General features: G+C 35.1%; 1 protein-coding gene across 7 annotated transcripts in view; it reads left to right on the forward strand.

The window, feature by feature from the left end:
* Nucleotides 1-22,093, forward strand: part of DENND4A (DENN domain containing 4A) — a 114,031-nt gene that overhangs the window by 6,462 nt on the left and 85,476 nt on the right. Inside the window, exon 1 of one of the 7 annotated variants that reach the window (XM_081291197.1) lies at nucleotides 18,760-18,977. The exons of the other annotated variants lie outside the window; for them this stretch is intronic. The gene's annotated coding sequence lies outside the window, so the exon portion shown is untranslated. Of the gene's footprint in view, nucleotides 1-18,759; nucleotides 18,978-22,093 lie in introns of those variants that run through there. 7 annotated transcript variants of the gene reach the window in all.

The raw sequence follows: 22,093 nt of genomic DNA on the forward strand, positions 1-22,093 counted from the left end.
TTTTTTATCATTAGACTGGAATTTTGGATTTGGGGAAGGATAACCACAGAGATAAAGTGGCAATTTCGTTGCATCATTTCAAAAGTAAATACTAGCAATAAGGGCTGTCATTAATATTGCTGGATAATCTTGCTGAATTTCTTTATAATTATTCTTGCTGAATAATTATAAAAAGGTGACTTTTATTAGGTTGGCTTACTCGACCAGAAGCTGGATAGTTCATGATGGCTTCTGCAGGCTGGAGAGCTGGAAGAACCAGTAGTTGCACAGTCCAAGAGGCTGAAGCCCCAGAACAAGAGGGATCAACGGTGCTATCCTAGTCCGAGACCAAAGGCTTCTGGAGAATCACTGGCAAAGTCCACTTTGGAAGAGTGAAGAAACAAGAGTCCCATATCTTCAGATGATCTCAGTAGCAATGGAGAACCATGATGAAGAAGAATCAAGCTTGCTTAGGCTGATGCTTCCTTGTCTTCCAACTTTTATTCCATCTAAGCCATCATCTTATTGGATGGTGCTGCCCACACTTAGGGAGGGTCTCCATTTTCAGTTGGCTATCCTACATGCCAATCATTCCTAGACACACCCTCACCCACACACCCATAAACATTTAATCCTTGACATCTCTTAATCCAATGAAGTTGACAATTCAAATTAACCACTATACTGCAGTAGTACAGGATTCTCTACTGTAAAGTTTTCTCATAGTCTACTTTTTAGAAACAAGTCACCAAGTATAGCCCAAACCCTGAAAATTAGGCATTACCTTATTGAGGACTCCTTTAATTTGTAAAATTATTTGTAATTCTTCTATTGAGAAATTTTCCTCCTCTCCCTCATTTATTGTGTTGCTCAATTTGTTTCACCCCTTTCAGATTGGCTCCTGTGACCAACAGGACATAACCCATCGTTTTGCTTGCATTATAAGATGCTCCAGTGCCCGTCTTGTATATTCCCTGCTCCAGCCCTAGCATCAGCCTTCTCCTAAGGATCCCTTGTTCCTTTTATTTGAGGATGATAGGTTCTAGGTACCAGACATGCTTATTACTATTGGTAGGCCTTCATAGTGCATGGACTTATAAAATACATGTATGTATATTAAAATATATGCTAACAGAACTATTTTTGTTTGTCTACATTTAAGCAGAATATGAGTTCATGCTAACATCTTTGACTAATTCACTAACACATGGTTTATTCTAGCTTTGTCTCCTTGCTTATCCATATACCCCCCTCCAAAAACTAGAGACCTGATTCTTACCATTTGACATCCATTTACTTCTTTGTTTAATCCAAATATACATATATAGCAGAATTGTTAATCTGTATCTCTGTGAGAATTGACTTTAACACCGAGAGCAGTATTTATTGTTATAGTTACTTTTGTCTTTAGCCTTAGTGTTTCTAGTCAAAACATTGTTTCCCAAAGATACTTAGGTTAGAACCTTTTCTCCTTATCCTCCATATTTTAATTTTATTTTTATAAATTGGTGTAAATTACATAATAATTACACATAAAACTTTAAAATAGTTTCCTCGCTTAACTATAGGTTTGTATGATTTTCTTTTTTTGACTTTTGTGACAAAAGCAGTTCCTTCCATGAAAGTGGTATTTCTTTCTTTTTAAAATTTTTTTATAGTTGTAAATGGACCAAATGCCTTTATTTTATTTGTTGATTTTTATGTGATGCTAAGGATCGAACCCAGTGCCTTACATATGCTGGGCAAGTGTTCTGCTACTGAGCTAAGCCCCAGCCCTGAAAGCAGTATTTCTTGAGGAGGTTTAGTCAGAATAGTATTCCTTTATTTGGTTGTTAGTTTACTTCTTTAGATATAGACCAAATCATTGCTTCAGATGTATTTAGTAGTACATATTCAGATATGCCATTTAGTGGATCAGTAAGACCATTGCAAGTAAACAAATAGAGAATATTATTTGAGAGCTGTATTTTTAAAATATTTTTTAAGTTGTTGATGGGCCTTTATTTTTTATTTACTCATTTTCATGTGGTGCTGAGAACTGAACTATTGCCTCATGCATGCTAGGCAAGTGCTCTATCACTGAGCTACAACCCTGGACTGAGAGCTGTATTCTTTTAATAACGTTCTATGTACTAGCTCATTTAACTCTCTTAAGTAGTCTGTGAATTAAGTCCTTCATTATTTTGTCTTATGTGTGTGTGTATATTTTTTTCAGTACTAAGGAGTGAATCCAGGACACACTCCCACTGAGCTACATTTCCAGCTCCCCTTTTATTTTATATCTTTTGAGACAGGGTCTCACTAAGTTGCCCAGGCTTGCCTCAAACTTGTGATCTTCCTGCTTCAGCCTCCTCAGTAGTTGGGATTTCAGGCAGGCACCACTGCACCTGACTATTTTGTCCATTTTAAAGATGAGGAAATTAGACACTTTGTGGTTAAACAATTTATATAAGGTCACACAGCTAGTAAGTGACAGCTACAATTTAAATGCAGCCAGTCTGATTGTGGAGCCTGCCCTCTTAATCACTTTGATATATTACCTGTAAATAACAAGAAGAGCTCAAAGAGTGGTAAGTGTTATAGAGGGAAACAGGGTGATTGAAAGAATGAAAAAGAGTCCTCAAGAAAGTTGTTAGGGGAGTCCTCTCTTAGGACATAACACTTGACAGATAAGGACTCCCGAGCTGCTGGGATTATAGGTGTGGGCCACCTCTTTATTCCATTAACCTTGTGTATGTGTGGTACTGGGGATTTAACCCAATGGCACTTTACTACTGAGCTGCATCCCTAGCTCTTTTTATTTTTTATTTTGAGACAGGGTCTCTCTGAGTTGCACAGGCTGGCCTGGAACTTGTGATCCTCTAGCCTCAGCCTCCTGAGTCACTGGGATTGCAGGTGTGTGTCATTACACCTGGCTTCCTTTATGTCTTTTAAGTCTCAGTTAAGGCATTACTTACTCCAGAAATCCTTATCAAGATCTCTGCTCTTTTCTGGATTATGGGATCCCTTCTGGAATAATCTGTTAGTAACTGTGTCATACCTCAAGCACATCAGTTACCTGGCCCTGAGAAGGCAAAGTCATTGTACTGTCATGTATAACTAATTAAAACAAATAAAAAAATAAAAAAAATTTGTTGAGTGAATTATTGTAGTATTGGAGAGGCAGTATAAAATAATTGACTTTGGGGGCTGGGGTTGTGGCTCAGTGGCAGAGTGATTGCTTCACATGTGAGGCAATGGGTTCGATCCTCAGCACCACATAAAAATAAGTAAACAAAATAACAAAATAAAGATATTGTGTCTACACATAACTAAAAATTTAAAAAATAGATAAATAAATAAATAATTGGCTGTGGATTCAGACTGTGAACCTGGATTTGCTAATGGATTACCTTTCTTTTCCCCCCTCTGTGTACACCTATTTCTTCCCCTATAAAATGGGTATAATGATGCCTTCATAATGTGGTGAAGCTTAAATTTGTTAATACAAATAAAGTATTTTAAAATCCATTAATTTACTTGATGAGGGAGGATTTTTTATTGGTTCATTTTAATTATGCATAATAGTAGAATTAGTTGTAACATTTGTACATGTGTACAATATACTAGTATAATTTGATCGGTTTTGTTCCACAGTGCTTCCCCCTTTTTTCCCCTCCTTTCTCCCCCTGTTCCCCTTCCTCTATACTACTGGTCTTTCTGTTTTCATGAGATTCCTCTTACCTTTTTCTCTTTTTTTGGGGGGGGTGGGTACTGGGAATTTTAGGTGCTCAACCCCTAAGCCACATCCCCAGCCCTTTTATTTATGTATACAAACAAATATAGTTCTATGTTAGCATATATGTTAATATACATATATGTATTTTCCAATTTTGAGACAGGGTAGTTGCTTAAGGCCTTGCTAAGTTGCTTCGGCTGGTCTTGAACTTGCAGTCCTGCCTTCTGAGTTGTTGGAATTACAGTCGTGTGCTGTTACACCCAGCTCCCCACATTTTTTTCTTTTTTTTTTTTTCTCTTTTTAGCTTCTGCACATGAGAGAGAACATGACTCTTGACTTTCTGAGTTTGGCTTATTTTGCTTGACCTAATGCTTTCAAGTTCCATGTGTTTTCCTGCAAATGATATAATTTAATTCTTTTGCCTGAGTAAAACTCCATCATGTATATATCCCACATTTTCTTTATCCATTCATACATTGATAGACACCTAGGCTAATTCAGTGGTTTGGTTGTTGTGAAGTGTGCTTCTGTAGACACTGGCGTTCATATATTGCTACAGGATGTGACTTTAAGTAGATAAAATAGAATAATATCTGGCAGTTAGGAAATGTTTTATTATACTCATAGTTACCCTTAACATATGTTAATTTATATGTCTTTTTCCTCTGTTGAGCTTCAAATTAGTGAATGACTGAACAAACAAACTAATCTTGGGTCTTAAAATAAAAGATACATTTCTTACTTTTGAGAATATCGTGGCAAGTTAATTATTTTTTTTTCTAATAGCTCCAATATTTGGTCTCAACATCTTGTCACAAATTTGAGATTGGCATTAATGATAATTAGCATTTCTTATTTATACTGTATAATTAGTTGCTTATTTAAAATTCAATATAGTTTTTTAGTAGTACTTTTTTTTGTTTCTTTTTTTTTAATCTTTATTTATTTTTATGTGGTGCTAAGTTTCGAACCCAGGGCCTCGCACGTGCTGAGCGAGTGCTCTACCACTGAGCCACAACCCCAGCCCTAGTAGTACTTCTTAAGTTATTGGCATGTCCTTTGCTTACTCTTATGCTTCAGTTAGTCTGTACTGTTTGAAACCAGAGTTTCTCTGCTTCTGTTGGCAGGTGGGGTCTGCACAAGCTGCAGGCCTCTGCAGCCGAGAAATTTGTTGCAGCTCTTAATGGCGGGCCGCGCCTTTCACTGTTGCAGCAGACCCCAGCAGCTCACCATCAATTTCTTCTTCTTTCTGGGTTCTTGTCTCATAAATTCAAAGAATGAAATCCACAGACTGGGATTAGTAAGTGTGAGAACAGTATTTATTCACGAGTATAAAATCAGAACTCCTGCAGTGTGAGAGGGGAACCTGACAAGGTTTCCAGTCTCGATTTATATAGCACTCCGGTGGATGCTGTTTGTCTAGATTTATGCTAATCAGGATTTGAAAAAGGTCCCAATGCTATTAGTCTAAAATTATACTAATTAGGGTTTGGACAAGTACTAATGTTTTTGGTTAGCTGTGAATTCCATTCTGTTTTCTCCCCTCTTCTTGGAAAGCCAGAAGTTGAAGTTAGTGAATCCAGCATGCTTGGTGAGGGGTCTGGAGCTGCAGTGCTGCATGGAGCGTGTTTCTTCAGCAGGCATCCACACTGGGTGCAGGCTGGGCTGCTATGATGTGACAGGTTGGCTTACCCTGGGTCACTTGTGCTTGTGCTTCATCCTGCATACATGATGCTTCATCCTGCCTAGACTGCCGCTCTGCCACTTCACTGCTCTACTTTTTGGCAAGGACTAGTGGGCTGGCTGCATGGCTTGGTGACCAAGAAGCCATCTCACTAGCGTTTAACCAGTCTTTCCCAGTATGGATTAAGGTGGGGGGGGGTGTAGCTGTGCTAAGATTGTGCTTTTTATTTGTGAGATGAATTGAAGCAAGGAGAAAAATGTTGAACAAGGGGACAGAATGGGGAATTTGTAGAACTTCCTAACTACTTCTGAGTCAGACTTACACATTATCCCTTCTTTCTTTGGTATAAAATAAATTCTTATAAGATTGGACAATTATAATCAAATGTAATTTCAGTAAGCACTTTCTAGAGGCATATTATAAGTCATTAGAAATTACTGATGCCTCTTCCTTTTTCCATTATTGTAAACAATTAAGACTTGCTTACTTAAAATCTTTTAATGACAATTACTATTTAATTTTTCATAAAATTATGAAATTAAGATTTTTTGTGTGAAATAACAGAACTTTCAATGGTTTTATATAGTAACAAAGAACTTATTTACTGACTGCTGTCTGCTAGGGACTGTTCTAAAACATATATTTACAGCTAGAGATATAAAATTGCCTAATCTCAAAGAATTTAAAATGTAGTTGAGAAGAGTAGATGTCCAAAGAAATAATTACATATAAAAGATATGTGCAGGATACTCATGAAACATAAGACATACCTCACAGAACTTAAAAACAAAAAAACAAAACCAGTCCTAAAATTCATTTGAAAGAATAAAAGACCCAGAATAGCCTAAAATTCATTTGGAAGGATAAAAGACCCAGAATAGCCAAAGCAATCTAGGTAAAAAAAAAAAAAATACTGGAAATATCACAATAATACAGAGATATAGTAGCAAAAACTTCATGGTACTGGCATAAAAATAGACACATAGACTTATGGTGCAGAATAGAAGGCACAGAGACAAATCCACACATGTGTAGTCAACTAATCTTTGACAAAGGTGTCAAAAATATGCATTGGAGAAAGGACAGCCCTTTAACAATACATGCTGGGAAAACTGGTTATCCCTATATAGAACAATGAAACAAGACCCTTTCCTCTCACCCTGCACAAAAATTAACTCAAAATGGATCAAAGACCTTGGAATCAGACCAGAAACTACAACTCCTAGAAGAAAACTTATGTTCAACACTCTAGGACATGGGCACAAGCAATGATTTTTCTCAGTAGGACCCCCTAAAGCTCAGGGAATAATGCCAAGAGTTAATAAATGGGATGTCATCAAATTAAAAAGCTTCTGTACAACAAAGGAAACAATGTGAAGAGAGAACCTACAGAATGAGAGAAAATCTTTAATGGCTACTTTTCTGACAAGGTTAATATCTAGAATATATAAAGAACTCAAAAACCTGGGACTGGAGTTATAGCTCAGTGGTAGAGTGCTTGCCTGGCATGTGTGAGGCCCTGGGTTTGATCCTTAGCACCACATATAAATAAATAAATAATAAAAAGATCCATTGTCAACTAAAAAAAGTAATAGCCCAAAACCAAACAACCCAATTGATAAATTCACAATTAAATTAAACAGATACTTCTCAAAACAAGAAATAGAAATGTCCAACAAATATATGAAAAATGTTAAACATCATTAGCAATTAGAGAAATGCAAATTAAAACTATGATATGACCCAGCTATAATATTTCTTGATATTTATCCAAAGAATTAAAGTTATCATACTGTAGTGATATGTACATACCCATATTTATAGCAGCACAATTCACATTAGCCAAACTATGGAACGAGCTTAGGTGTTCCATCAACAGATGAACGGATAAAGAAAATGTGGTATAAATACACCATGGAGTTTTTATTCAGCCATAAAGAAAATTGAAATTATTTCATTTGCAGTAAAACAGATGGAACTGGAGACCATTATGTTAAGCAAAATAAGCCAAACTCAGAAGGTCAAGGGTTGGATGTTTTGTCTCATATGTGGAAGCTAGAGGGGGAAAAGGAAAAGAAAGATGTATGTGTGGCAGGGTGGGGATCTAATGAAAATCAAAGGGAGATCCATTGAGTAAAGGGATGGGGGTGGAAAGAGGGAAGTGCTGAGAAGTGATATGACCAAATTATGTTGTTATATTGTGTGCATCCATAAGTATGTAACAACAAATACCATCATTGTGTACAACTATACTCACCAATAAAAAAAGAAAATAGAATGGCAGCCTCTCAAGGGGAAAGAAGTGTGGAAAAATTGCAAGAATACGTCTTAAGTATTTCATAGGAGCTGGCCATTTGAATAGGAGGACATGAATTGCAAAGGTACTATAGAGTTGTGTAAAAAGAGGACTTCAGTATGGTTAATGGCAATTTTTGTATCATTCAACTTAATGAAACTGAAAATATTTTTTCAAATGTGTCCGCATGGCTGTAAATATGAACTTTTTAAAAATAAAAACTGTAGATTATAAAATATTCAAATTATTTGTTCTGTAACCTTCATGTCACTCTTGAGAATGAGATGTTATTGATCACTTCCTTTCAAATTCCTTTATCAAAATTTTTGAGTTTTGTTTGGTTGGTATGTTAGTTTCCTTTCTGCTCATTTTTCCTGTTTAAGCATAGACCTTCATAGAGTAGATGACAGAAAATGATAGAGCTTGTAAAACTTAAAAAGAGCATAATTTTATAAAAGCAAATAGTGAAAATGATTGAGGTAAATCTCTAACATGACTGATGTCAACACCAAAATTTTATAATTTTAGAGAAAAGAGCATGTATAGGTTATTTTGTAAAATATTATTTTATATAATTTTTCCCCTGTAGAATTGTACCTACCATTAAGCAAAACCCATGTAAGCAATTGGCAGGATGCTTTGTGCTTCACTGCTTTGTTCACCTGATTAACACCTTTACTTCCCTTTTCAATTCTTTTATCTACTCATTCATGATTCCTACTCCACCCCATCACAAATAACCAACCAACCAAATAAAAAATCCCCCTAAAAGTCCAGGTTGACTATTCTGAGAAGTGACTGAAGTGAGGAGAGAAGAGAGGTACTTGTGGCCAGTTTTGTGGTGGTGATGGGGTGTGTTTATATATATGTGTGTTTCAGGCATGAGGTTTATGTTCAAATAGTAAACTCAAAATCATCACCATTGTCACCAAGATCACATGTAGGGACTTTCTTGCTGTTTTACAAATCCATCAGTCTTCCTTTCTTTACTTCAATTGCTTAAATATGTCTCCCCCCTATTTTTATTTGACATATATTCAAATGTGCTTTCTAAAAAAAATTTGTTGATAGACCTTTATTGTATTTATTTGTATGTGATGCAGAGAATCGAACCCAGTGCCTCACACATACCAGTTAATGAGCCACAGCCACAGCCCCTCGAATGTGCTTTTAATAGTATATAGGGAGGGCTGGGGTTGTGGCTCAGCGGTAGAGCACTCGCCTTGCACATGTGAGACCCTGGGTTCGATCTTCAGCACCACATAAAAATAAACAAAATAAAGATACTGTGTCCATGTATAACTAAAAAAATTTTTAAAAATAATATATAGGGAAAGGGTGATGAACAGAGAAAAAGAAAGATATGCTTTTGTGCTTGTTCTTTTTTTTTTGGAACACCCTACCACCTCTCTTCTATCATCCTATTCATATTGCAGGGTTTAGATTGTTTCTCTTTTTTGATTCCTCAAGCCTGAGCTTTTGTGTTCTTTGCTTTTCTTTGATTACTCCTTTAAGAGCTTAAACATTATCATACTGATTATTTACTTGTCTTTTCTTTAAATATATTTTTAGTTGTAGATGGACACAATATCTTTAGTTTGTTTATTTAGTTTGTTTATGTGGGCTAAGGGTCAAACCTGGTGCCTTACACGTTCTAGGGAAGCACTCTACCACTGAGCCATAACCCCAGCCCTTATTGGTCTTTTCTATTAAACTCCTGTAAGATAAAATCATGGCTCAGTTTGTCTTTGTATTGCCATTGTCTACTACAGAGCCTGGCATACCATAGGGGTATCATTTCTAGATCCTTGGTTGCAAACAAGAGTCAGCTCTGGTTAGCTGAAGCGAAAGAGAAAGGTTTTTTTTTTTTTTTTTTGGAAGGGAATTGGTTATTCGACAGAAATGACTTGAAGATTGGAGAGCCAGACTCAGACAAATAGGAGATGGACAAACCTTAGAACTAGACCATAGTCAAAGTAATAACCATAGGGATAGTCTTTTCCCGTTTAAGACACCATTGATGCCACTGGATGCCATTTGCCTTTTGCGGGGTGCTGTATGTCACTGACCTAAGAATGAATTATTTCTTATTTATAAATAGCAGAAAGTAATTTCCCATAGTCTTGAATGCTCGAAGTCCAAGATCGGAGTTCTTGAGTGGTCAAAGCCTTCTTTTGTTGTGGCAGAATGCCAATTTCTTGTTGTGGATCCTCCCATGGCAGAAAGAGCCCTAAGAATGAATGAATGGGTGGATGGATGGATTTATTTTAAGCACTCTACCACTGAGCTACATCCCCAGCCCAGAAAGAATTTACAGTTCTTTGTGACTTTAAATTCTGTGTGAATGCATTTAAGTGACCAGTCTGTGTGCCTCCTCAAGCAAGGAGAGCAGGTATCTGGCCTTTTTGGCTTCATGATGGACTCTAAAATCTAGCTTTTTAAACACATGTGTTGGATTCTATTTATAGAGAGGGAGCTAACTCAATTGTTAGACAGTAAAATATAAAACTGACATATGCCCATTTCCATAAACACCCATTTAACAATTATCAGGTGAAATCAAATGAGAGAACCAGTTATGATTTCCTATCTCTAAACTTTCATATCACTAAGCATTGAACTGATTGTGGTACCAGTAATGTAACTCAAAACAGTTTAGTACCAAACCTTAAAAAAAAATCAAAAGATAAGGGGTTGGGGTTGTGGCTCAGTGGTAGAGTGCTTGCTTGCCTAGCATGTGTGAGGTACTGGGTTGGATTCTCAGCACCACATAAAAATAAATAAATAAAATAAAGGCATTGTGTTCATCTATAACTAAAATATATATATTTTAAAAAAACAAAAGATAATAGCATTAGAAAATTTTTTATTTTTAAAATTTGTACCTCATCATTTAATTATTTAAATCAAATTATTTGATTAAAATTTAACTTTTTTTAGGCCCCCGCCCCGTACATAAGCACAAGCTGATTTGCTTATCTGATAATCTAACACTGGATGGAACTAGGATTTGATTGCAGAACATATAACTGCTATACCTCACTACTTTTTACAGTTTATGTAGTTGTATTCAGCAATTAAAAAAAAAGAACAACAAAACAACATTTTAGACAGCTGAAAGAAATGTTTCTGCTTACTAAAAATGATAGAGGTGTTTATTTCTAAGGCATTGTTTTCATCAAGTATGAGGTCTTAACAACCACTTTGGAAAAACTGGTGTTGTCTACCAAAGCTGAATGTATCCCATATGGTAGCAATTTCATTCTTAGTATTTTTTTAATGCATGTGCTTGTGTATCAAAGGACGTGTAAAATGCTTTATGTGTGACTTTGGAATCAAGCCAGGTGTCTATTAATAGAGTAGATAAATAAAATTGTATATATTTAAAATGAAAAACTATATACAGAAACCAAAGTGAACAAACTATTTCTAGGAATTTGAATATGGCAGAATCTCAAAAACATTGTGAAGTGAAAAAAGCTAGACCAAAAAGTATGTGCTGTATGAGTTTTTCATTTATATAAAATTTAGAGATAAAACTAGTATTACAATTCAAGACAGTGGTTCTCTTTGGGAAGGTTGGAGGGAGATTCCTGTTACTAGTTAATACTCTGTTTTTTGACCTGGGTGGTGTTTATCATGGATAGTATGGCCACTTTGTGATAATTCCTGGAACTGTACTCCTTTCTATATGTGTTATACTTAAAAGGGGGGCACAGTGGTCTGTACCTATAATCCCAGCAACTCTAGAGTTTGAGGTAGGAGGACTGCAAGTTTGAGGCCAGCCTAGGCAATTGATATACTCTGTCTCAAAATAAAAGGGGCAGGGGGTGTGTAGCTCAGTGATAGAGTGTCCCTGGAATCAATTCCCAGAACTGCAAAAAAAGAAAGGAAAAAAAAAATCTAAAACAAAAACAGAAAGCCCTGTACTTGTATATGGACTATCTGGGGGAGTGAGCATGGCTAAGTGAACCCCTCAAGTTGTATGCAAAGTTTTATCTAAACATCTCTGTGTATTTTAGGGGAGAAAAGTTTCTCTAAAATTAATTAGATCTTTGAAGAGATTCATGACCCCAAAACAACTAAGAGCCCATGTAACCAAGTTCTGTATATTCATAAAAATTATTAATATAAATATTTATTATGGATAGCTTCTTTTTACAATAAGATAAATTCTTGCCTCTAAGACTAGACCCTCTGTGGTTTGGATCCTATTTCCCCACACTTTCTCAATGTTTTTGCTTTAAAATCATCTTCCCAGTCATCATCTTTCTCACCTTCATTCTAATTTTCTCTCTCTACTGACGGGTTGCCATTGGCATACCTCCCTTAATTTTCACTCATTGTTTTAAAAACCCTCTGTTGATTCCATATCTTCTACCAGTTACCATTGCATTTCTTTGCTCCCTTTTATATCAAAATTCCTCCAAAGGATTACTTATAATTCCTCACCTCTAGTTGTCTCTTTAGCTTATTCCAGTTGGAGTTTCCTTTATATTAACACTTAACTAGCTCTTCTCAAGGTCATGCTGATTTGAGTTTTGCTAAAATAGTTAAAAAGTAGTTAGTACCTCTTTGTGGGGAAGTAGGGTGAGTGTGCCTCTGCTATAAAGAGTTGATTTGATCATGTTTCTCATTTTATGCTGTACTTCAGTCCTTGACTTGTTCAGGATCCTCTTTAATTTCATTTTCCTTTATCTGCTCATCTTCATTCCCATTCTATTTGCTTCATTTATTTTAATATGTTCTATATATTATCCTGAATATATCTTTGAAAACAAAGGTGCTATTTTGGGCATATGTTTTTAGTCTATACATTGCTGTGTTGCCACAGATTCCTTTATTTTTTACTATATTTACCCAAGACTAAATTTAAAGAATTTACCTATGTTTCTGTTTTTATCTATTTCTTTTCTTTTTATATACCTTTATTTCACTTTTTTTTTAATGTGGTTCTGAGGATCGAACCCAGGGTCTTGCACGTGCGAGGTGAGCGCTCTATTGCTGAGCCACAACCCCAGACTCCTGTAAATATCTATTTCATTGTGGTATTTAATCTTATCTTCCACATTTAAAAATTATTCCTTTTGGTATGACACTTTGTTTTTTTTAATTTGCTATTTTAAAAATTTGTTCTTTTTAGTTATACATGACATTAGAATGTATTTTGACATATCATATACATGGAGTATAACTTCCCATTTTTATGATTGTACATGATGTGAGTTAAACTGGTCGTGTGTTCATATATGAACATAGGAAAGTTAAGTCCAGTTCATTCTACTGTCTTTCCGATTCCCATCCTCTCTCTCTTCTCCCTGTTTCCCCTGTCCAATCCAGTGAACCTTCACCTCTCCCTCCCCCCACCTATTGTGAGTCAGCATCCGCAAATCAGAGAGAACATTGGTTTTTTGGGATTATTTCACTTAGCATGATAGCCTCCAGTGCCATCCACTTGCCAACACATGTCATAATTTCATTTTTTATGGCTGATTAATATTCCATTGTGTATATGTACCACATTTTCCTTATCCATTTATCTGTTGAAGGGCACCTAGGTTGGTTCCATAGTTTATTATTGTGAATGGAGCTGCTATGAACACTGATGTGGCCGCATCACTATAGTATGCTGATTTTAAGTCCTTTGGTTATATGCCAAGGAGTGGGATAATTGGGTCAAATGGTGGTTCCATTCTGAGGAATCTCTATACTGCTTTCCAAGTGATCGCACCAATTTGCAGTCCCACCAGCAATGTATCAGTGAACCTTTTTGCCCACACCCTCACCAACATTTACTGTTATTTGTATTCTTGATAATTGCCATTCTGACTGGAGTGAGATGAAATCTCAGTGTAGTATTAATTTGCATTTCTATAATTGCTAGTGTGTCGAACATTTTTTCATATATCGTTGACCATTTATATTTCTTCTTCTGTGAAGTGTCTATTCAGTTCCTTTGCCCATTTGTTGTTTGAGTTACTTATTTATTTTTTGTTCAGTTTTTTGAGTTCTTTATATATCTTGGAGATTAATGCTTTATCTGAGATGCAGGTAGCAAAGATTTTCTCCTGTTCTGTAGGCTGTCTCTTCAGGTTCTTGATTGTTTTCTTTGCTGACACTTCGGTTTTTTCCATTCATGCATTCAACAAATAAATGGGTTATACAGTAGTAAATATAACAGAAAAATCCCTACCCTCATGGAATTTACAATCTTGTGGAAAGAAAGAATAAACAAATAACTTAATTAAATAAAATATATAGTATGTTAGACTCTGAAAATGCTAAGTTCAGAAAATTAAAACAAGGCAGGAGAGAATATGGCATAAACATCCCAGGTTCAAATTTATACCCTTCCTGGTGAATTTATAGGGTATAAGTATGTCTGTGGTAGAGAAATAGCTTTGGGCCTGAAGGAGAGTTGCCAAAGAAATAGTTATGTTTTGGCCAGGCATGGTGGCACTCATCTGTAATCCTAGCAGCTCAGGAGACTGAGGCAGGAGGATTGAAGGTTGAAGCCAGCCTCAGCAACTTAGCAAGACGGTGTTTCAAAATAAAATATTAAAGGGCCTGGAGATGTGGATCAGTGGGGATGTGGTTGAACCCTTGGGTTCAATCCCTGGTACCAAAAAGAAAAAGAATTCTGTTTTGGCTAATAGATATTTATATAGCATTATTAGATGGGTATTTTGGATCTCAGTGATAGGACATGGCAGGTGAGAAATTTGAGAACAATCAGCATTTAGTGGAACTAGTACATTGGAGGTTGGTTTGATGCTGAAGATAGGTTAAGGGAGTTTAAAGAATAGGAGAAACATTTTGTTAGGGCTAGTCTGGTCATAAGAATATTTAGAGAGCAAGGTGTCATCCAGCCTCACTAAGCTGATCTGCTTGTCTTTGTCACTTCTGGGACACTGTTTCAGCTTTTGTGGAATAGTCTACGTGGTATAGTAGCAAGAAATTTGGGATAAGAAATTTCAGGCCCTGCTCTGCTGCTGCTGAATTGTGCTACTTTGGATAAGTCAAATTAGCCTTCCTAGGGGCTGGGGATATGGCTCAGGTGGTAGCGCACTTGCCTGGCATTCGTGAGGCACTGGGTTCGATCCTCAGCACCACATAAAAATAAAAAAAATTAAGATGTAAAAAAAAAATTAGCCTTCCTAATTTTAATTTCTTCATCAACAAAATCAGATTGAACCAAAAGATTTTGAGGTCCCTTTCTACTCTGAAATTCTGTGAATCTCTTAATGAAATTCAGTTGTAAATAATCTTTAGACTAATAGTTTGATGAAAACACTTTTTTTCTACTACTTTTAATTTTTAAAATTTTTTTGAATTTTTTATTTTGTATTTTTGAATTTTGTATTTTTGAATTAAGAAAACTTCTTTTTCCCCCATATCTTTATTATTTATTTAGTCAGTTTTAATGTGGGGCTGAAGATCAAACCCAGTGCCTCACATGTGCTAGGCCACAACCCCAGCCCTGAATTTTTTAAAATTGAAATTAAAAACTACATATTTGTGGGGTACCATGTGGTATTTCAGTATATTTATACATTTTACACTTATTTATTTGGTACCAGGAATTGAACCCAGAGACACTTAACCACTGAGCCACATCCCCGGCCCTTTTTTATATTTTATTTAGAGACAGGGTCCCGCTGAGTTGCCTTGTTATGTTGCTGAGGCTGACTTTGAACTACTATCCTCCTACCTCAGTCTCCCAAGCTGCTATTTATACATTTTATAATATTTAAATAAGGGTAACTGTATCTGTCTCCTCCAGTATTTATCATTCTTTTGTGGTGAAACATTTAAAATCCCTTTTCCCTTTTTTTTTTTGAAATGTATAGTGTGTCATCATTATCTATAGTCACTCTACTGTTCAGTAAATACCAGAATTTTTTTCTCAGTCTTTTTAAAAAATTTGTTCTAATTACTTATACATGACAGTGGAATGCATTTTGTTGCACCATACATAAATGGAGTATAACTTGTCATTTGTCTGATTGTACATGATGTAGAGTTACACAGGTCATGTAATCATATATGCACCTAGGGTAATAATGTTCGATTCCTTCTACTATTATTCCTACTCCCATGCCCCCTCCTCTCCCTTCACTCCCTTCTATCCAGTCCAAAATACTTCTATTCACCCTCCCCCTTATTGTGAATTAACATCTGCACATCAGAGAAAACATTCGGCCTTGGTTCTTTGGGATTGCCTTATTTTGCTTAGTATGATATTCTCCAGCTCCATTCGTTTATTGGCAAATGCCATAATTTCATTTTTCTTTAAGGCTGAGTAATATTCCATTGTGTATATATATTCACATTTTCTTTATCCATTCATCTGTTGAAGGGCATCTAGGTTGGTTCCCTAGTTTATCTATTGTCAATTGAGCTGCTATAAACATTGATGTGGCTGCATCTTTGTAGTATGCTGATTTTAGGTCCTTTGGGTATAAACCTAGGAGTGGGATGACTAGATCAAATGGTGAGAACAACAGAACTTATTTCTCAAGCCATATAACTTTAACTTAGTGCCTGTTGGCCAACCTTTTCCCATCCCTCTATCACCCCTGTTCTTCCCAACCTTTGGTAACCACTATTCTACTCTCAACTGCTATGAGAGCAACTAAAAGATATGTTCTTGAGATGATTTCATCAAAATAGAATTAGTTGGAAAGAGTAAAACCAGTTTTAAGTACTTTTTAGAAAAATTCTAATTCACAGTACCATTAATAATTGTCAGTAGTGCTCACTTCCCTATGTAACACCAGCATTGTTTTAATGTCTTTTTTTTTTTTAGTTGTAGATGGTACCTTTATTATATTTTTTATTTTTATATGGTGCTGAGGATTGAAAACAGTGTTTGACATGTGCTAGGCAAGCATTCTACCCTTGAGCTACAATCCCAGCCCCAAGTTAAATGTCTTTTTTTTTTTTTTGGTGTCACATTTGTTGAATTTTATATAGTATCTCAAAGTTAAATTGCTGTAATTATTCTCCAGGCTAATGATTCCTCCAGACATTTGGGTTTCTTTCCACATTAAGTGTTTGCTTATAGTCTTAGATCATATGGTAGATCTTAAAAATTTTAAAATGATATGTTTATTAACTGGAAGGGGTAACAAAAGCGGGCACAGTGGTACATCCCTATAATTCCAGGCACTGGGGGGCTGAGGCAGGAGGATCACAAGTTCAAGGCCAGCCTCAGCCACTTAGTAAGGCCTTAAGCAACTTAGTGAAACTCTGTATCAAAATGAAAAGGGCTGAAGAAACTCAGTGATAAAGTAGGGCTGGTCAAATCCATATATATATATATATATATATATATATATATATATATATATATATGATGGGCAATAGAATTCTCAAAGTTGTTTTCAAGTATATAAAATTTTCAGTGTCTTTTTCAGTTACCATGGTATTTGTTACAGTTTTTGAGGAAAATGGAAAGGGATTTTTAATTCTTAAAGTGTATTTATTTATTTATTTTAATTTTTTTAATTGTAGTTGGACACAATACTTTTATTTTATTTATTTTTATGTGGTGCTGAGGATCAAACCCAGCGACTCACACGTGTTAGGCGAGCGCTCTACCGCTGAGACCCAGCCCTTAAAGTTTATTTAAATGGGTGGTGACATAAGATATTGAAGAGACTGAAATATTCAGCATTAAGCAATAGAACTATAAACCTTATATATCTTTTCAAAAAAGTAGATATACAGTTTTGAGTAGTTTTTAAATGGTTGTGAAGTTTAGAGATGAAAAACCACATTCCATGTTATTTGAGAGAAACAGATTCTACTGTTGGCAACAATTCATTTTAGGTATAGCTAACAAATGTATTTGATAATTCATGAGGAAGTAAGAAGTTTGCAATATGAAGAGTGGTATGCATATGGGAAATTAAGTAAAAGATTATGGTGCAAGGAGGAAATTTAAAACTAGACTTCCCTTTCACTCCAAATTGGTAACACTGTACATTTGTATTTCATGTATAATACCAAATATGAATAGATTTTCATTGCAAGATTAGTAGTTGACATTTGTTACTAACTTATAGGCAATCTTATTTCACTGTGGGAACGATAAATTTCATAGTTTCTTTATTTTAAAAGAATGTATGAAGCATTAAAAATTTTCCAGAAACCATTTCCCCATCCCTCTCTAATAATTTTCTGCCTTTCACCTTCCCATTTCTTTTTCTCCACCTGCCTGGCCCCCTTTTTGAATACTGGATATTGAACTCAGGGTGCTCTGTCACTGAGCTACATCTGTAGACTTTTTTTATTTTTTATTTTTTTTTTTGAGATGTCTCCCTAAGTTGCCCAGGGAGGGCTGGACCTTGCAATCCTTTTGCGTCAGCATCCATCCCAAGTAGCTGGGATTATAGACATGTGCCACCATGCCCTGTTTTACTCCTTCTCATTGCTGCACTAGATTTTACTTTTTTGCTCTTATAACTTTTCTTCCTCATCCTTTTTATTCCTTTTCTTACCATATCTCTTTATTCAACTTCTTTTTCCATCTTACTCCTTTGTCTTTGTTCTTTTTTTTTTTTTTCCTTACCTGCTAACTGTCCTACTCATTTCAATCAGTTTAACCTCTCCCACTTAGGTATTTACTTTTTGTTCATCAAAACCCACCTGCACTAATTAACATACTAGTCTCCTTAAGGAATTGCTTTCTTCTCTTCCATTCTTAAATATGAAGTATGGTTAGTAGAACTCCAAATTAAAAGCCATGAAAATTAAATCATAAATTGATTTATTTGGTCTTGGCAAGCTGTTATATTTAATTATAAAATTTCTTCAATTATAAAATGAGTAATTGAAACAAAATCTCCTAGTAACTTCCTGGCTCTAAAATCCTCTAATTCTATGGTATTTTCACTTTCCTATTTTTTTTTCCTACTGGGCTGACCTCATTCATTTATTATTTACACACCTACCTTGTGTTTATAACTGCTATGTGAGTGAGGGAATCAGAAGGCATGGGGCTAGGGTTGTGGTTTAGTGGTGGAGCACTTGCCTAGCACCTGTGAGGCAATGGATTCAAACCTCAGCATCATGTAAAAAAAAAATAAAGGATAAAGTTATTGTGTCCATCTACAACTAAAAATATTTTTCAAAATATATTTATGAGATGAGGGTTCTTGCATTATAAATTGTTTATAGTCTATTTAGAGATGAGGTATCTGTATGTTAACACTCAGTTTCCAGTCTGTTCTTTTGTCCAGAATAGATCCTTTTCAAGACAATACCAGCTACTTCAGCTCCAACATAATTTCCAGGTGAGAGACAGAGTTGGTCTTGAACAAAGTATAAAACTTATGTTCTTGTATGTCTAGGACTCCTCACTGTAGTTGTTAATATATTCTGCTTGTTTCCAGTCTAGGAAAATTTATCTCAGAACTGAGACTGGTCTTCATTGTGTTTTGGTAGATGATCACTCAGTTTTCCTTATCTTTTATGTACATGTATAAGTCTGTATATTTGTTTGCATAATTATATTCATGTGAATGTTTTAGATGACAGTAAATTTGACCAGTAAGTCTTTCCACACAATGTGTGTTTATTCTTTGTGCTTTTTCTTGTTTTTGCACCCATTTTGTAGGGAGGTGTTGCTCTGGGAAACACCATGTTTTCCTTTCATATGCTATATACACTTTATGATAAAAATATACTATTCCATAGGGATTAGGGGCAGTGGGATGGAGGGTCCAGAGAGAAGTGTGCGTGCTTGTGAAAGGGCAACACCATGGATCCTTATAATGGAAATCCATTGTGTCTTGACATTGGTGATTGATCTATGGTACTGTGTACATGTGATATAACTAATAAAACTAAATATAAATACACACAGATGAATATAAGTAAAACTGTGGAAATAAGGATAAGACAAATTAATTGTATCATTGTCAATATTCTAACTGTGATATGGTAGTACAGCTTTGCAAGATGTTACCTTGGGAAAGATTAAGTAAAAGGCATTGCTATTATTTCTCTCTACTGAATATGCATCTACAGTTATCTCAGAATGAAAGTTTTGAAAGAGTGTTTTGAATGAAGAATGAAATGGCTATTTGAGGACACCTGTGCTGAAAGATATGGTTTAATGTGTAGTTGCAGGACACACGTTGACATATCATTCTGTGGACCATAACTTAATGTTTACAATCAAAGATGTTCTAGTAATTTTCTATTCTATTTTCTTATGCCTGTATGGAAAATAAAGAAAAAACTGATATATTTTCTATATTAGTAGAAACAACTTTGCAAACACTTTATGTGGTGACGGGTTTTATATTAGTCTCATCTTCTATGACAAATAGAAAATCAAAATTATTTAGAATTGTTAATCATTACCAAAGTTAGCAATTAAAGTTACCATTCTTTCTGTTGCCATTTCCCTGTCATTAATATTTTTTCCAGGTTGGGTAAAGCTGTGGTTTCTTTCTCTTGATATGCTTGTGATTTCTGCACTTGTTTTCCTGTAGAAATTTTGACTCTTATTGAAATTCCTTTATAAAGCTATAACTAGCATTATAAAGCTAACTTACAGTAAATTGGCACAATACAATTGGTCTAGCTATCCTCTTAAGATATCATCAGTTGCACATCTTTATATTTGGTGTTTAAAATTTCTCATAACTACAACTTACTAAGTTATTCAATTTAAAGAAAATACGTTAATGGCATATGAAATTCTGTAATGCAATGTGGCTTATTATCTTGCTCAGAAAACTGGTTATTTCATGAGATTTCTATCATCTCTGTTGTTAAGGATTTGAAACTGATTCCATTTAAAAGGTGTAAAGAGAAAGTACTTTTGGGCATCGGCTTCTTTGAAACATGTTATATATATGGAAGTTGCTTGAGTTTACATTTGAGGTGTCTTACATGTGTGTGTTTTTCTTTTAGGAATGAGATGCCACACATGAATACCCCCAAAATAGGTGTTTTATAAAAAAATCTCATACTACTTAATACTCTACACATTTACTCTTTGTACCCTTTGTTATTCTTTTACTTTCTATCTTACTCTTCTTTATCTGATTTTTTTCCAAATATACACTTGTCTGGAAGAATTGGTATTTGGAAATTACTGTTTCTTTTAAAAAAACATATATTTTTAGTTGTAGATGGATATAATAACTTTATTTATTTTTATGTGGTGCTGAGGATCAAACCCAGTGCCTTACATGTGCTAGGCAAGAGCGCTTCCACTGAGCCACAACCCCAGCCCTGTTTATTGTTTCTTAATTAAATGAAAACAAAGTATGTAATCATTTTATTTAAAAATGTTTGGGACTTTATTCAAGAAATAATTGGATTGAAATTAATTTAAACTCAATTCTTATTGTCAAAACAGTATTTTTAAAACTGAGACCTGCAGGATTCACAAATTAAAATCTGATATTCAGACAGAAACCTTCAGTAGTGTGTGAGTAGTTTTTGTTTTTCATATGAGTAACAAGTGACACAGAATAGTTTATTGAAAGAAGATGCCTTAAGATGTCCTTTGGATTAGTATTAATTCAATAATACTATTTGTTAGAGGCAAAATTCTCAATGTAAAGAATATTGAATTAAGAGACTTAAGTTCTTGCTGGGGCTCTGCCACTAACTAGCCAAAATCCTTCTATTAGCCACTTTCTGTTTTTCAGTTTCTTTGGCTATAAATGAAGGGTTGGACTATAACTAGTAATGAGATATCCTTCCCTTCCAAATGCCAATTATTCCTATTATAAGTTTTTGTTGTTGTTGTTGTTATAAATCAGGGGTTAGTTATGTCTCAGAAGAGAGCTGTTAAATTACACATGTATGTTTTGATTTTCTTGTTAGTTTTTTCTCGGGGATAGGTATTAAAGTCAGTATATCCAAAGTAGACAAGTGAGTCCCTCTTGTCCAGGAAATCTCCTCCACATAGTCCATCAATTTGTGTTATTAATGCTTACTTTTAAAAAAAAAAAATCAAGTTTGCCTTGGGTGGGTTAACCTTTAAAAAAATCAGTGTCCTCTTAAGAATGATATGCAAATCAGATTTCTTTCCTTTAAAAATCTCCATGGGATGCTGATGCTGAAGGACTTGCTAGTTTTCAAGGAGGTAGGGGAGAGAGAAAACAAAGTAGGTGTAACTTCTGTGCATGGGGCTTCTGGGGAGAGACTGATAGGGAAACTTTGGGCGGGGTGAAGCAAGCACTTGGCATCTGGGGGGATGATAGGAGAAAAGATGGATAAAAGTGGAATAAAAGTATACAAAGAGGTAAGGAAAGGTAGAACTACACAAGAAACTTTGAAGGCAGTGGCCCCTCTTAGAATAATGTCACATCTCAATAAGTATTTATTAAAAATTAATTGAATTTAATTAATAGATTACTTATTCAATATATTTTATTTTTTGTTT

Source organism: Spermophilus citellus (assembly GCF_964194105.1).
Source record: "Spermophilus citellus genome assembly, chromosome: 4".
Taxonomy (NCBI): Eukaryota; Metazoa; Chordata; class Mammalia; order Rodentia; family Sciuridae; genus Spermophilus; species Spermophilus citellus.